General features: G+C 43.9%; 1 protein-coding gene across 2 annotated transcripts in view; it reads right to left on the reverse strand.

The window, feature by feature from the left end:
- Nucleotides 1-16,082, reverse strand: part of B3GNT2 (UDP-GlcNAc:betaGal beta-1,3-N-acetylglucosaminyltransferase 2) — a 35,344-nt gene that overhangs the window by 17,342 nt on the left and 1,920 nt on the right. Inside the window, exons 2-3 of one of the 2 annotated variants that reach the window (XM_018555605.1) lie at nt 7,422-7,428; nt 4,467-4,476 (exon numbers count right to left, since the gene is read on the reverse strand). The exons of the other annotated variant lie outside the window; for it this stretch is intronic. The gene's annotated coding sequence lies outside the window, so the exon portion shown is untranslated. The remainder of the gene's footprint in view (nt 1-4,466; nt 4,477-7,421; nt 7,429-16,082) is intronic. 2 annotated transcript variants of the gene reach the window in all.

The raw sequence follows: 16,082 nt of genomic DNA on the forward strand, positions 1-16,082 counted from the left end.
AAAAGCTCTGGACCTGAACGCAATGGTGTGGACTAGCCTCATTTTCACAATTGGAATTAATGTGTATGCGTTTTTGCTCCAGATGAAGAAAATAATTATTCTCCGAAGATGGAGCCCTAAAAGCTTCTTCCTGCCAGTCTGCAATTTTTTTTCTTCAGCACTTAGCCACGCATACGCAGCTCTATGCACAAACCTGGCATGCTGACATAACTTAGCTTGCACGTGCATGCTCGGAAATTACATCATCAGTGCCAAGCCAATCAAGCGGCTGAGGACTCGAAACCAGGAAAAAGACCAGGACAAAGATGGAAGCGCCGGCGAGGGAGAAGTGAAGCGCTGGAGGGGATCGGTTAGGCAGGTAAGTCTGCCATAATGTGTGCATACTAGAAAATTATCACTAAAAGCTCCAGAGTCCATTTTTTGTTACACTTTACTTCTGTTTTAAAGTGGTACTAAATGCTGTGCATTTTTTACCCCAATGCATTTTCTGCATTTAAGTAAAAAATAACCATCACTATTCCAAGTTGCCCTGAACCCCCACTTACCTCCATTCGCTTGTCACCTCCGTGAGGTCTGCGAAGTCGTTGTCAGTCCCTGAACTTTCCCCGTTGCGCGGGGGAACTGAGGGCAGAAGAGCAATTGGCCATTCAGCCAATCTGTTGGGAGAAGATGAGGGACGTGGTTTGCTGCACACTATGTCCGGGCACATCCGGGAGCGAGCATGCACAAGTGTCTCCTCAGCTGGATGAAAAAAAAAAAAGCAGTGCTACACAAAGTTCTACATAAAAAAAAGTTAGACAGAAAGACAAAACCAAGTCATGGTGACTTTAGTCATACCTTTCACCAGTACTAGTCATTACCTGCTGCCAAATTACAAAATTAAGATGATGGGTGGGAACTGTGATCTTAATGCAAAAGACTGGTATAGATGGATTTAAATAAAAGGCCCTAAAGAAAAGTCATCATCAAAACATAAAAATTGTCACTGAGTCCCCCAAGGGACCATGTGCATGCTCAGAGCTGTAAGGTACTAGCAAGAGTTGTTGGAGAAAGAAACAATGCCCCCTATAGTGTTCCCCAACCACTGTATATTTTGCTGGACAGCTTAGTTTGCATGTAAATGTGAAGAAAATAGAAAAAATAAATGCATGTAAATTAAAAAATACACGGAATACAATCATTATATGTATTAACCACACAATTATTGGAATACTGTATTTTTTAAGTTAGCTACTTGGACAGATGTCAGCCTGTGACTCATTGCTGGTATGATATGGTAAAGCCTGTGACACACTGCATGTGAAGCAGCGTGGAGCGGTGTTGCGTGGACCTTCGTGTGCAGTGTGTCATGTCATTTTCACTTCGGCGCACCAGCTTGCGAGAGCTCGCATAGCTGAGCAAGCCAACATGAAAAATGTCATCTTCAGCCAATCGGCTCACAAGTATAAACCTGCGCAACAGAATGTGAAGCCCATTCAGTTGTTACGCACGAGCCGATTGGCTGAAGATGCAGTCTTTCATCTGGCCGTGCTCAGCGCACACACTGCATGCGAACGTCCGTGCCTCACATTTTTGCTTTGCACGGCTTCGCATGCAGTGTGTCACAGGCGTAAGACTTTCCCAGTTAGCCATACAGGATGGCTAGTGGTACAAACACAATAAAACGACTTCGCCTTTGGGCCAGCTTCTGTCATAAACAGAAATGAAGTCCAATAAGAAATCCTGTTGAGGCTATAAAGATGGGAAGACATAGCAGCCATGCTCCTGACATTTTCCCAATTGCTTATTTTTCATGAATTCTGCTGTCAACTGTGACTGTCTGATGGTCTTCTAATTTTTTATTCACTTTTGTTCTAAGCTCATGTGATTACTGATAAACACTAAGCTAATAATTGACCAAGATATCAGTGAAACTTGAGGTTAAGTAGAAACAACTTAATATTCTAACTCCAGCTTTCTTCATTCTTCCGACTACGGTACAATGATCCTTATGCTGCTCTAAATTATTCTGAAACACGTTAAACATTTCCATAAACAACAGCCCCTGCAAAATATCTCTTAATACTTACCTCTCTGGCAGGCAGCGAGTCCCAACTTTGCTTTCTTTAACCCTTTCGCTGCCAAGGACGTACGTCGTACGGAGCTACAAAAGTGCTACCCCCCCAACAGTAAAAAAAATACAAAATTATGAAAAAATAAAAAAATGTTTAAAAAAATTAAAAAAAAAATAGAACAAAATACAATTATTTAAAAAAAATAAAAAATGTGTAAAAAAGGCCTTATTAAACCCACAGCTTTTTCTGCATATATCTAATGCTAGCAAGCAGTAGATATATGCAAAAACATTAAACAATTGTTTTTTTTTTTAAAAACAGGTTAAAAAAAAAAAAAAACTTACCTGCGTCTTCGCCATGCGCTCCGGTCCAAACATCTGAAGAGTCTCGTCCGGCCTGCAAAGCATCCTGGGGCGGGCGCGAATGCGCAATTCAGATCTTCGGCAGGGAGATAAGGGAGAGACAAAAAGGTAAGTCTATGGAGCAGCGTACACCCGCACAGACTGCGTGGGACAGGAAGTGCCAGCTAACACAGAGGAGTCAGCGCTGGAGGGACAGGTGAAAACTACAGTAAAGATGATGGTCGGATCAAGAGGCATCATTTAAGGTAAGTCCTTACACTAACATTGGGGGGGGGGGGCATTTAATCCTTTAATGTCACTTTAAGAGCTACATGGCTGAAGAGTCTACAGTATCCAATATACTTTCAGATGTGCTAGATACCTAGTTTTCAGCTGTCTGCTGTGGTTTCTCCCACCAGCCACTATACACGTAAAAGGACACCGAAGTGACTTAAGAGCCGATAAAAAGGAACCAAGCACATGGCCGGATTTTGCCGTCTGACACACCCAGAAGTGTGTTGGATGCTTTAAAACAGTGGTATGCAAACTCCGGCCCACCAGCTAAGGTGCAACTACAAATCCTGTTAGGCATTGCAAGACTGACAGTCACAGGCATAAATCACAGATAGATGCATGATGGTATTTGTAGTTCACCACAGCTGGAGGGCTAGAGTATGCCTACCCCTGCTTTAGAATCTTCAGTTGCAGGTCTCTTAGGCCTTGTTCACACAGGCTTTAGCTTGTTTTGACCAAGGAATGGCTCAAAGAGATGAAATGGAGGATTGCAAAGCTTTACATCAATGCCTTTGAAATGTTGTAAAGGGATTTGAAATGGGCTGTTTATGCAAGGACATCCACAAACATCTTGCAAAGGAAGGAATTGTGCACCAAGTCAATGTCAGAAACCGGTGGGCAGTTACACAGAACTCCTACAAGAAGTAATTTGGGCTAAAAGGGGGCAATACCAACTTCTGAGGCACCATTTAAAATCAAACCTGGGCATTTTATGGCCCCCCGAGTCACATCTGGCCATTTGACTGTACCTGTCTGGCCCACAATCTGGACAGGCAGTTCTGTTTAGACCACGATCACTGACCTGTGCTCACGTTATAGCCCAGCGCAGGCCAGGCCCCCCCCCCCCTTCCTCTTCAGTCAGCTGTTGCTAGGAGTGATGGTGTCCTAGCAACCAATGACGACAGGTGTCCAGCTCCTCGGCACTCATTGCTTGTTAGGACTGCCAGCAGTCGTAGCCACCAGCAAAGTCAAATGTGTCCCCCAATCCGAACATTACAGGAGGACAGAAAAGTATCTTCTTCCATACTCTCCGACAGCCTGTTCCACATCACGACTTCTGCCGCTGGCTTACTAATAAAAAGTAGTAAGCTAAGGTAAGCTGGAACAATAATATAAAAGGGGACAAACAATGTAAGGGGGCACGCTAGTGGGGACATCATCAAAACCATATAATTTACTGCTTTTTATAATGTGATTAAACTAATATAGAACAGAATTAAAGTGATATTAAAGCCTCTTTTTTTTTTAGATATTTCCTACAAGGAGACCCACCTTTGCTTGAGGCTGTTGCCGTTTTTCTTTAAAAGTTTTTAATTCCTCGTTTTCTAGTGAGTATCCGCAGCAATCTCCCCCGCCCGGGTGCCCCCATCGGCTAATGGAGGCACCCGTGCCCGCAGTGGCTCTGTGCGTCCATAGACACAAACAGCCCTGGGGCAGGCCACGCCGCTTCTCTCTTTGATTGATGGCAGAAGGAGCCTACGGATCCTCTGCCATTGGTATCCTTCCCGCGCAATCAGGAAGTTCGGGGAACGGAGGATCGCTTCGGGACCGGCGGCGGGGACGAGCGTAGTTGACAGGTAAGTGTGAGGGGGACTGGGGGGAGAAAGATGCTGGGCCGTTTTTAGCCTAATGCAGAGAATGCATTAAGGTAAAAAAACGCCCAGACCTTAATACTACTTTAAGTTCAGCCTATTGGTTTGGCCCTCCATAACAGTCACAGTTTTTCATGTGGCCCCTTGAGAAAATTAACTGCCCACCCCTGTTTTAAATAAGGATCTGATGTGTGCCTGTTCAAATATGTTGAAATAGTCAAGTACATTTTCACAAGATTGTATTAAAGTTCAGTTTTTGGGTTTATATACGAGACCTTTACCCCCTTTTACTAACTAAAAATCACACCAGCATTCAGCTCTGCATGTGGATTTAAAATCGTCTTACATTCATTAGTTAAACAAACTTGTTTTTTATTTTCTTATAAAGAGAGTTCATCTACTTCCTGGCCCAGTTCTGGCACAAATTATGTAAGTGCCAAAGTGTTGCATCTTGGGAAGGTTACATCAGCAGAGCATTGCTGGGAAATCTCATCTGTAATCTAATGAGATCTCAGGGAAAGGCATTTTCCTCCCCTGAGATGATGTGCATGGTCACATGTCCTAGTCACATGTGCCAGAATTCTAGGAAGTAAATGGAGAGCTAGTAATCTGCCCTTAGTTAACATGACCACTGTCAGAAAACTGGGGAAGGAAAACAGAAATAAGGTATACAAAGAATACAGAGCCGGCAATTATCTAGAAAGGTGTGTTTGTAGATTGTCATTACTAAACATTTCTAAAGGTGTGTTTGTTGTTATTTTAAATATATGGGTAAATGTTCACTTTAACAGACATTGAACTAAGTTATTAGCCAACGCCTAGACTTGCATTTTGAGGAGCAGTAGGGAGAACTATTGTGTAGAAATACAAAAATAAAAGCAATGCCTAACCATGCACCCAGCAAATATGACTGCCCCCTATGTACAAATCATAGTGTTGTAGGTTTTATAATATTAATGCATATTGATCAAGTTGTCTTTTTCATGTATATGTAGAAACAGCATTTCTAAAACAAAAAAAAACCTGGCACAGAAAAAATACAAGCAATGTAAAATCAGGAAAAACCTGGTATGACAAGTGAATTAGAAACAAGCCGGTTTCCAAGGAGGGGCCCCACAACTATTAGTCACCTCCCCGGGGTCAAACAAGGCTAGTCTGGCACGTCACTGCAATGAGCCATCAGCGAGGAAACACTAAGAATACAGGGAAGGTTTGCTTGGAGGTCTTACAGGGCATTTGCACTGACGCAATGCTTTTAAAAAAACTGGATTATACGAAGAACTGTCTGCAATTATTATACCATTACAAAATTATTACAGGTAAATATTGGTGTGTGAACTCAGCAGATGATCCCTTGTTGTGCGAGCACCCTGCTGTAAACATCAATTCCAAGCCCTAGATGAGAGACTCGCTCATTCCCCAGAGAAGAGGCCCGAGGAGACACCATTCATTATTACCAAACACACTGCTAATGAAGTCTTATGATCATAGCCGGCAGTTCTTTCCAGATTTAGATGCTGGGCCTTTCTGAGGAAAAAGTGCCATCAACTAAAGTGCCAGCAAATGTGCACAAATGGAATTAAATACATTAGTTTTTTAAAGGCCAAAGAACCCAGAACAAAACAATTATATTGGGCCCAATTTACTAAAGCGAATGAACAAGAGCAGTGATAAAGCGTTACAGTATGCTTGAATCATGGGCCCAGATGAGTGTTAATGCGCATCATCTATTGCAGGGGTAGGCAACTTGGGCACTCCAGCCTGGTGAAACAGCAAATACCATCATGCATCTGCCTCTAGGAGTCATGCCTGTGACTGTCAGTCTTGCAAAGCCTCATGGGACTTGTAGTTTCACCACAGCTTGAGTGCCAAGGTTGCCTACCCCTGATCTCTTGAAATCTCTGAACCCATTAAGATGATCAAGCACAAGATATCTTCAACACGTACAGTGCAGTTCTAGTTTGGCATGTGCATTGAACATCCCAATAATGCTGCTCTTATGCCTTCTGTACCTACTCTTAAAAAGGAAAAAAAAACAAAAAAAAAAAACAACTGGCTAAGTATCTAAGTAATGAAATGTGCATGCACTAAGCTAACCAGCTGTGCAGTGCTGTCATAAGCAGCATACCTGTGCCCATGGGTATTAGAGTTGGCCATACACTGTTCTATTTTTTTCCCTTCACTCCACGGGCTCGGTGGCTTTAGATCAATTCTCAAATTGGACTTTAAAGTGCATTTCTACTTTTGCAACAAAATTGGTCTAGCACCTACTTTATATCTGCGGCATGTTCACATTCTCTAAGCATCACTAAGTGCTTTTTCTTCCTTACAAATCCTACCTTGCTGCTTGTTAAAGAACTATGGGGTTAAATCTTTTCCCCATAGTTCTCCTTAGGGTAACGGGAGGACACAAACTAGCATCCTCCCGTCACCCTAGGCTCAGTATACCGCGAGCTGTAGTTCGCGGTATACCAAGACGCCTCACCTGAAGCGGATTGCGACAATTATGTCTGGATCCGCCCAGCTGCGGGATTGACAGCTGGCTCTGCCTATCTAGAGGCAGAGCAAGCTGTACCGGCCCCCTCCCCCGACCTTTCCGCCAGAGAGCGCTGGCGGATCGGAGCGGGGGGAATCTAGCCCCTCCCCTGTCACGGCAGAGAGCCAGGACAGGATCGAGAGGCGAGCGAACGCCGGTATGTGTTCGCTCACCTCCCGATCTACTGAGCCGACCTGTGACAGTTTCATTGTCACAGGTCGGCTAGAACTCACTTCATAGTTCTCCTTTAAGGGGGAACGGAATGGGGTTAATGATTATCATAATTAGTCTTGCCTATACTGTGCATCCAGATCTCTTCATTAGTTGTAAACTAGATCTGAACACTGTCTGTGCTAACAAAGGGTTAAAACTCTAGAAGTATTGTATGTAAATGAGAGGAAACTCAGCGAGGGGAATTTATCAAAAACTGAATTAGACAGAATCTGGAGCAGTTGTCCAGAGCAACCAATCATCTTCCATCTTTCATTTTCAAAGAGTAACATACTGAGAAGCTGATTGATTGCCATGGGCAACTGCTCCAGCTTTTGTCTGCTCCAGTTTTTTTAAATTCCCCTCAGTGCGTCCCTAGTCTTTTTATAGGGGCAGGCTCCCTTTCAGGGCTGTTTACACCATCTGGTGCATCTGACAGTCCCGTGACAAGAACACACTGGACTACATAATCAACCCCTCCCTGCATAATCAACCCCTCCCTGCATAATCAACCCCTCCCTGCATAATCAACCCCTCCCTGCATAATCAACCCCTCCCTGCATTCAATAGCACCATAGACAAAATCAACCCCTCCCTGCATAATCAACCCCTCCCTGCATAATCAACCCCTCCCTGCATTCAATAGCACCATAGACACACTTCCTGCCCGCAATGTGATCTCCCACACTGGAACGCATGGTACTGCAATGCCCTGTGTTCCAGTGCAGCATGACTGGAAAAAAAGTGCTTGCATGATTTTTTGCACTCGCACCACACTGAAATGCAGGGCATTGCGGTACCACATGTTCCGGTGCGGGCAATCCTGCGGTGCCATTGAAATTAATGCCACAGCCCCTTCTATCCCGAAACACGTGAAGGGTTTGAGTCAGCAGTCCAGTGTTGTTCTGCCACAGGACTGTGAGATGAATGCACTGGCTGGTTTGAACGGGCCCTCAAACTGTTTAAAATGGCCTGCATACTGCACAAAGGCCTCCAACATCTAAAAAAGGTAAGAAAGATTGTAAACAAGTTATTTTTAGGTATGCTGTGTGAATGGAGCATATAAGTGTAATGAGGTTTTCTCTTATCTGACTGCAGAGGTGGAAACACACTTTGAAGTGACAACGTGCTTTCCTCATGCAAGGAAAAGAAACAGGTTCACGGAACTTCCCCTTCCCACAGCAGACGACCTTCCCTTTCCTGCGAAAGAGAAGAAGGAGTGAAGAGAAATACCCAGTACTTTCCATTATGGGGGAGCATCTGACTCACTGTCCTTCCTTCCACCTGGCAGCTGCCCTGCCTTCAAGCTGGCTCTGTTCCGACTGAAACCTCAATGCAACAAGGGATAAGTCACTGCTTTGACACAATGACGTGGGTGTGTAAATATATATTATATAGCTTATTATTATATTAATATTGTTATTCTTATACACACACACACAAACACACACAAAGACTACACACAATGTGAGAAAGTATCTCATGACAAGTGAAGGTGTTTACCATGTGGATAAGAAAATAAACTAGGGCAGAGCCTTTCATGAATTAATGTACGTGGTGTTCTACTGCCCAACTGATTTAATCTTCCCACAGTTAGCACTGGTTAGACGTGCCAGGCCACTGGTCTGCTTATATATGGTACAAAGAAATGAGTAAATGTCTATCAACACATTCGTTTGTGGTTAGCAAAAATGATATTTCACTTGAATAATTGCCAGAAAAGTCACTGGCGGGTTGCACCCGCTAATTACTTTTTGTAGTTGCCTAGAAAGTACAAGCCAGCGGCACAACCTGCTAGACCCGCTTCCCCCTGCCAAGTAGTCCGGTCTCCAGTTTCACGCAAATTTCATCAATACACCAGCTGTTCACACCTCCCAGAATGGTGGGCTGAAAATGCACAGATGTAAAAAGGTCAGTAGAATGTACGGTGACCTACAATGCAAATGCCAGATGAGATCTGTAGTTTAGAACAATGCCAGACACACCACCGTGGAACCTGCTGTAACTGCAAGGCAATGATGGCCAACTTTGTAACAATGAGAAATTAAATCACTTTCCCGTGATCAAAAAGTGAAGTGGTTTTCGGATTACGCATTGAAGCTTGATAACTATTATAATTTTTGGAAGTTTTCACTTATGAGTGACATTTTCTATCTTACGAGAGCCATTTCTATAAAATCTTTATTTAAAAAAAATAATAATAATTTAAAGTGGTAGCAAAAAAAAATAAATATAAGGGCTAGAAGCCATTATGTGTTAGTATGCACAGCATATTAGCACATTACAGCAGACTCACCTGCCAAACTTATGCCCTTCAGCGCCGCAATCCTTCCTCTCCAGTTTGTTTTTTTTCCTGGTTCGGCATCTTCGGCCTACTAATTGGCCGGCATAATGTAATTCCTGCACATGCGAGTTACCGTATTTCTTGCTCCATAAGACGCACTTTTTTCCCCCAAAAGGAGGGGAAAAACGTGCCTGCGTCTTATGGAGCGAATACCTATCGCCCGACGCCCGGGACATGCAGTTTCTGGCGCCGGGCGTGTAGTTTCTTTTTGCACATTCAGCCCTGCTCCTGACAAGCAGAGCTGAATGTACAGTGGGAGCCGCTGCTCGTTTAATACAAGGGATCTAATTAGATCCCTTGTAGTAAATCAAGCAGCGGCGGCGATAGTGTCCGCCCCCCCATGGTTTTCGGGGTCTCCCGCTCCTCTACGGTCCCCCATAGGAGCTCACCATAGAGCCCCTTGAGCAGACGAAGAACGTCGTTCTTCGTCTGCTCTGTGCGATTACTGAGACGAGACATCGCCACCTGTCTCAGCGGTCACTAACTGCAGCTTCTGTGACAGATTTTCTGTCACAGAATTTGTCACAGAAGCCCTGCGTCCTATAGACCGCAAAATACAGTACTTCATCTCAGCATGCTGGGTGTGTGCAGTGAGTGAGATACACATGCATGCAGGGGAAAAAAAAGCCAAATGGTAGAAAGCAGCTTTTATGGCAGTAGAGACTTACACACGGTCTTCTGTCATAAAAAGCCTACCAATAGGCATTTTATTAAAACATTTACTCAATGTGAACGGGGCCTAAGAAGGAAGGAATGAGGTCACCTCAAGACCGCTTTTGACTGGTTACAGCCCAATGTAGCAGCTATGAAGTCCCTGCAAAAAGTCGCGCTACTTAGCGCGACAAAATGTGCACTGTAGCTTAATGTCGCTCAGCTCAAAATCGCTCTGAAAAAAGCGCTTTTTTGGATGTTACTCAGTGTGAATGGGGTCTAAATGTAGATTTGATAATGAGGTCACTTGTTACCCAGCAATTTCAACAGCGAACTAGTAAAGATGTAATGGAGCTGTTCTTATTTCGAAGTGGCATTCCTTTCTCTGTACCCGATTTCATGATTTGCACTCTCTGACTCCTCATAAACATGGTGCCTGCCGCAATATATTGAATAGTTCATTGATCAGCATGCTCCCTCCCCACCCACTTTTATAGTACAGTATTTTGGAACCTCCTTGGAAGGGGTCACAGGCCTTTTACCACAAACTTGTACACGCCTCAGACCATCGATCAGCACGCCTCAAACAGTATCATTGCTACATCATATACTCCGCATATTAGGTTGTTCAGGACGGCCTTCTTATACTTAGCCTACATCAACATTTTACTCTTACTATGACATTTATAATAAGTGTACCTGAACAGCATAGTGCTATAGAAGTATCAGATTTAACTGGCAATTCATTTCTCCGGCTATATTTATGGGTGCCATCAAAATTATTGATGGTATGTATATTTAGCATAATATAGCTGGTTGGAAGTTACCTGTAAAACAAGGGGCCAGAGGACAGTTTTGAGAAGCGCTGCTCTAAAATGCTCACAAGTCAATCACTGGCTATTGTAGACCTAATTGCTGGTAACCAGTCCTTGCATGGACTAGGGCTGCAACAACTAATCGACATAATCGATTATTGAAAAAGTTGTCAACTATTTCAATCATCGATTAATCGGCTTCCGATTGGTTGCCCCTGTTCACGGCTCCACACACGCTGGGCGCCACACCTCAGACCCGCCCGCATCCATGCTCCACACGCCACACCTCCTCCCTGCCTCACGCTCACTGCCCGCCCAAATCCACTGTTGGCACAGGGACGCAGGGAGAAGAAATAAGGAGGAGCAGGTGTGGGCGGATGACAGCTGCCGATAGACAGGCCCCATCTCAGAAACAGGTTGCTGGAAGACCGCTCAGGTAAGCCTGCACTTTCCCCACATGGTGCTCTATAATCTGTGGCTTGGATAGTGCGATTTGTATTCCTCTATAGTTGATGGTACATTGTGCTGTATATTATACAGACCAATGTGCCATCAGCTATAGAGTGCTACAAATCCCAGCAATACATTATACACTGTATGTATAATGTATTGCTGGGATTTGTTGTATTCCTATATAGCTGGTGGTATTCTGCATTGCTCTGTATAGAGGACTACAAAACCCAACAATAGTACATTATAGAGCGCAATGCAGAATACCACCAGCTTTAGAGGACTACAACACCCAGCAATAGTACATTATACAGCGCAATGCAGAATACCACCAGCTATAATGTACTATTGCTGGAATTTGTTGTATTCCTCTATAGCTGGCGGTATTCTGCATTGCGCTGTATAATGTACTATTGCTGGGTTTTGTAGTCCTCTATAGCCGGTGCAATTCTGCATTCATTGCTATATAATTTTACACTTTTCATTTCACTATATTGCACACCACACTTTCTTTTTTTCTTTTTTACTTCCACCGCTCCAAGCTTGCTCCTGTGATAGACTGCAATCTCAATACAAACTAGTAGTCCCATCACCGGAGCCATTTTTAAAAATGTATTTTATTTTCTATCCGATTAACCGACTAATCGAACTTAATAATCGGCCAACTAATCGATTTTGAAAATAATCGTTAGCTGCAGCTCTAGCATGGACATCACATGACTATTCCATCCATCAACGAGTCTGGATACTGTTCCAGTAGAATGGAAAATCTTTGGTAACCCAACAACACCATTTCTCTTGGTGAATACTCAGCATTCTCCCTTACAGACCTCAGGGAAACTATAAACAGTTGGGTGTTCTTAAAGCTTTAAACTGATGTTTCATTCTCTGCATGAATGTAAAAATCGCCCAGTGCCTTTCTGGGTCTCTTCTGCCCCCCCGCCCATCTATGGACGCACACAGCTAGCTGCAAGAATGCGCACGGGTGTCTCCTCAACAGCCAGCTTGCTGATGTAGACACCCGCAAACAGGGAGGAGGGGCTACAAAAGGAGGAAAATTAAATGTAAAGCAGAAACAAAATGTCAAATTCAAGCAAGTCTGGCCCTCATAATAATAATTAAAAAAAAAATTATAAAAAAAAAAAAAGATAAAAATGAAGGTTTAATATCACTTTAAGGATCAGTCACACGTCTCTTTTCCTACCCAATGTGTTAACATACATTGAGTGAAAGCAGCCAGTTCATTTTGAATTGGCTGTCAACATACATCAATAGACCACAACAGAAACACGCACGCAGCATTTTTTTACAACTCTGTGCCCCACAACACTCTGCAATGTGTTATTGTGCATTGAAACTGCTTTGCATTACTGCGCTGGAGTACAGTTCAAAACAGAACGTACATTACTGCAAGGCACCGAATTGCAAAGGTGCACATGGGCCGGTAATACAGGGTGCCTCTATAACACTGGTTTCAGAGAACATTAGGGGCTATCATTATATAGAACAGCAGTAGCTGTTTGCTTTCATACCTTCTCTCACAATAAAAATCTGTACACAGCTTAACGGACTCACAATGAAGGGAGGAAGAATCATTTTCACGCACTAGAACACAGGATGCTGCGGTACCTTGCACTGTACTGCAATGCACAACCCCAGGAGATGTGTTAGGGTGCTATTCAAATGAATGGCAATGCAAGTTAACGCCCACTAGGTGCACTGTGCGATAGCTGTATCAAAGTGCTTTAAAACGTGTGTTATGCTGGGCACACACCTTACAACCATCGCAAGACTTTTGTCTTGCGATGGTTGTAAGGTACTTAAAAAAACGTACGATCTGCCTATCTTGGACAGGCATAGCGTACTTGCGATGATCGCAAGCCGCGCCCCCCCTGAGGGGCGGGCTTCCGATGACCGCAATGCCGAACGGGCAGTGTGCGCTTGCGCACACCGGCCCGGCCGGCTTTTATCTTAGGAACATGCTACACACCCGCCGAACATCGTACGATGCTCGGCTGGTTTTCGAACATGTTCGTAAGTTTAAAGTCATGCGACCTTACAGTAGTAGAGGTCGCACGGCTTCCACACACCTTACGATAATCGTACGATCATCGTAAGGTGTGTGGGCACCCTTATTCTACTTCTTCACATGCCTTGCATTAAAGTGGAACTTTACCTGTAAATTAAAAAAATTGCAAGCAGACCCACTCTTTATTGCAGAAGAGAAGTATTATGTCACACACAGTGTGAATCCAGCCTAAGAGTAGTAAAACCAGTGAGTCAGCATAACATAGGATAACTAGCAGGCGGAGATCACCAAGTTTTTCAACTGCGTAACTTTCAGAGGCAAGTATCTGAATGTAGCCCTGATTTCCCATTCCCGTGTGCACGAAGAATAGGGTCCATCTACCACACTCCTATGTGTGGAGCTACAGTGCGGCCCCTGCCCCATGTCTACATTCTTATTTCTGTGTGCACTAAAAACAGGGTCCACCTACCACACTCCTACCTGTGGAGCTACAATTGGGCCCCTGCCCATGTCTACATTCTCAGTCCTGTGTGCACTAAAAACAGTGTCCATCTACCACACTCCTACGTGTGGAGCTACAGTGCGGCCCCTGCCCCATGTCTACATTCTCATTCCTGCGTGCACTAAAAACAGTGTCCATCTACCACACTCCTATGTATGGAGCTACAGTGCGGCCCCTGCCCCATGTCTACATTCTCATTCCTGTGTGCACTAAAAACAGTGTCCATCTACCACACTCCTATGTATGGAGCTACAGTGAGGCCCCCGAGCCCGATGTTTACATTCATTTAATAGATCACAAGCTTCTTCTACCATTCTGCAAGTGCCTCAATATCATGAGGAATAAACAGCTCTACAGTATATGGTTACCCAGACACAAGTACAGTATATGTTAATCAGCTTGTGGCCTTTACTCTTCCCTCAGATAAAGAGCGCTACTGGGAGTGTCTGCAATACACACAAACAACAACACACGTGCACATGGTTACATCAATATGGAGGAAAAAGACGACATATCTATGACCGGTTAGGTAAAGTGAGCGTGTTTATATAGCCTCAATACATCTCATTGTTATTGAGCTATACAAGATGACAACTACAGTGGTGAAATAATGACTTCTCAGTCCTGCACAGAGACTTTCAGGCAGTAGAGAGAACCCGGCCTGTTACACAGAGAAAGATCTGAAGCAACAGAGCAACCGTCTATACAGGAAGCAGCTAAAGGCGCTATTTCTCTCCATTACCATAAGATCGTAATTGTTGACAAAAGTAGTTTGTACGCTGTATACATGTACCGGTTATGCCAACGTTTACACAGCGTAACTGGACCCTACTGGTCGCCGCCGCCCAGGTCCCACATGAAAATACGAACAGTATGGGGGAAGCAGCACTGCCACCACTGACTGACTTGCTGTTCCTCTCCATTACCAATATTACCTCATTAATATGGCTGCATTGATTTATGCAAGACCCTGTGTAAAATGTGCCCTGTATGCAAGATATAGTTATGCTAACATTTACATGCGTACAGCATAACTGGAACCCACTGACTGCCGCTGCTCAGAGCTGAGATCTATATATGAACAGTGTGTTGGCAGTGGCATCGTTGCCACTCATTGATTTGCTATTTTTCTCCATTACCATTAGGCCTTAATAAGCCAGCCGCGTTGATTAGCGCAGCATCTCGCTGGCAGCAAAGTACTGCGTAAAAGTAATCTGTACGATGTACGCATGTAACAATTATGTTTACATTTACATGCGTACTGTGTAACTGGACCCTATTGGCCGCTGCTGCTCAAGACTGACATCTAAATATGAACAGTGTGTAGGCAGCAATATCCTGTGTAAAAAGTAGTCTGTACGCAGGTAATGATTATTCTAACATTTACATGCGTACAGCGTAACTGGACCCTAATGGCCGCTGCTCCTCAGCGCCAACATCTAACCTTAGATTGTAAGCTCCTGGAGGGCAGGGACTGATGTGAATGTGCACTATGTAAAGCGCTGTGTAAATTGTCGGCGCTACATAAATACTTGTAATAAATAATACAAAAATAAATAAATATGAACAGTGCATAGGCAGCGGCACAGCCGCCACTGATTACACACTATTAATGTTTACGCCTCCTGTGAATGGGTCATTCATACAGTGCATGTGCAGAATGACCTCAGCCTTTAGTCATGCGTACAGCGTAATATACACACTGTAAATGTATATTTTCTACTTTAGCTAAACGCAGAATGGACCGGTGTAAATCGACCCATAGCATACAAAATTGTTGTGTTCAGATCCATATAATTTACGGATCTAAACGTAGCATAGTGTACACCCATGTGCAGGAGCCCCTTAGGGGACATGTACACGTGTGTGTTTTCTACACACTTGGCAAACTGAAGCTGATGCATGAACAATAATAGAAACCTCTTCCGTGATAAAGGGAAGCAGGTGGCAAGTAAAGGCCGCAAAAAACACGTGCACAATCACAATTACACACCTAGACACAATCACCTATAAAGAGTGGTAATTAACATTAAACATTGCACCGAGCTGCTGCCTTGGCACTTCCTTATTTGCCTCCATGGTAAACATATCCCGCCCTGCAAGATAAGCCCACGGTGTGCTGCAGACAGGCCAAGCCTCATGCAAAACCAGCAGAAATTGATATCGCTGTGCAAATCACAAGAGTCGAGAAGCAGAAGTTATTATAATCTGCAAATGTGACCTGGAATGGGAGGAAAAAAAAATAAAAAAAAGTTCCCAAATAA

Source organism: Nanorana parkeri, unplaced genomic scaffold (genome assembly GCF_000935625.1).
Source record: "Nanorana parkeri isolate BGI_ZX_2015 unplaced genomic scaffold, ASM93562v1 scaffold11, whole genome shotgun sequence".
Classification (NCBI taxonomy): Eukaryota; Metazoa; Chordata; class Amphibia; order Anura; family Dicroglossidae; genus Nanorana; species Nanorana parkeri.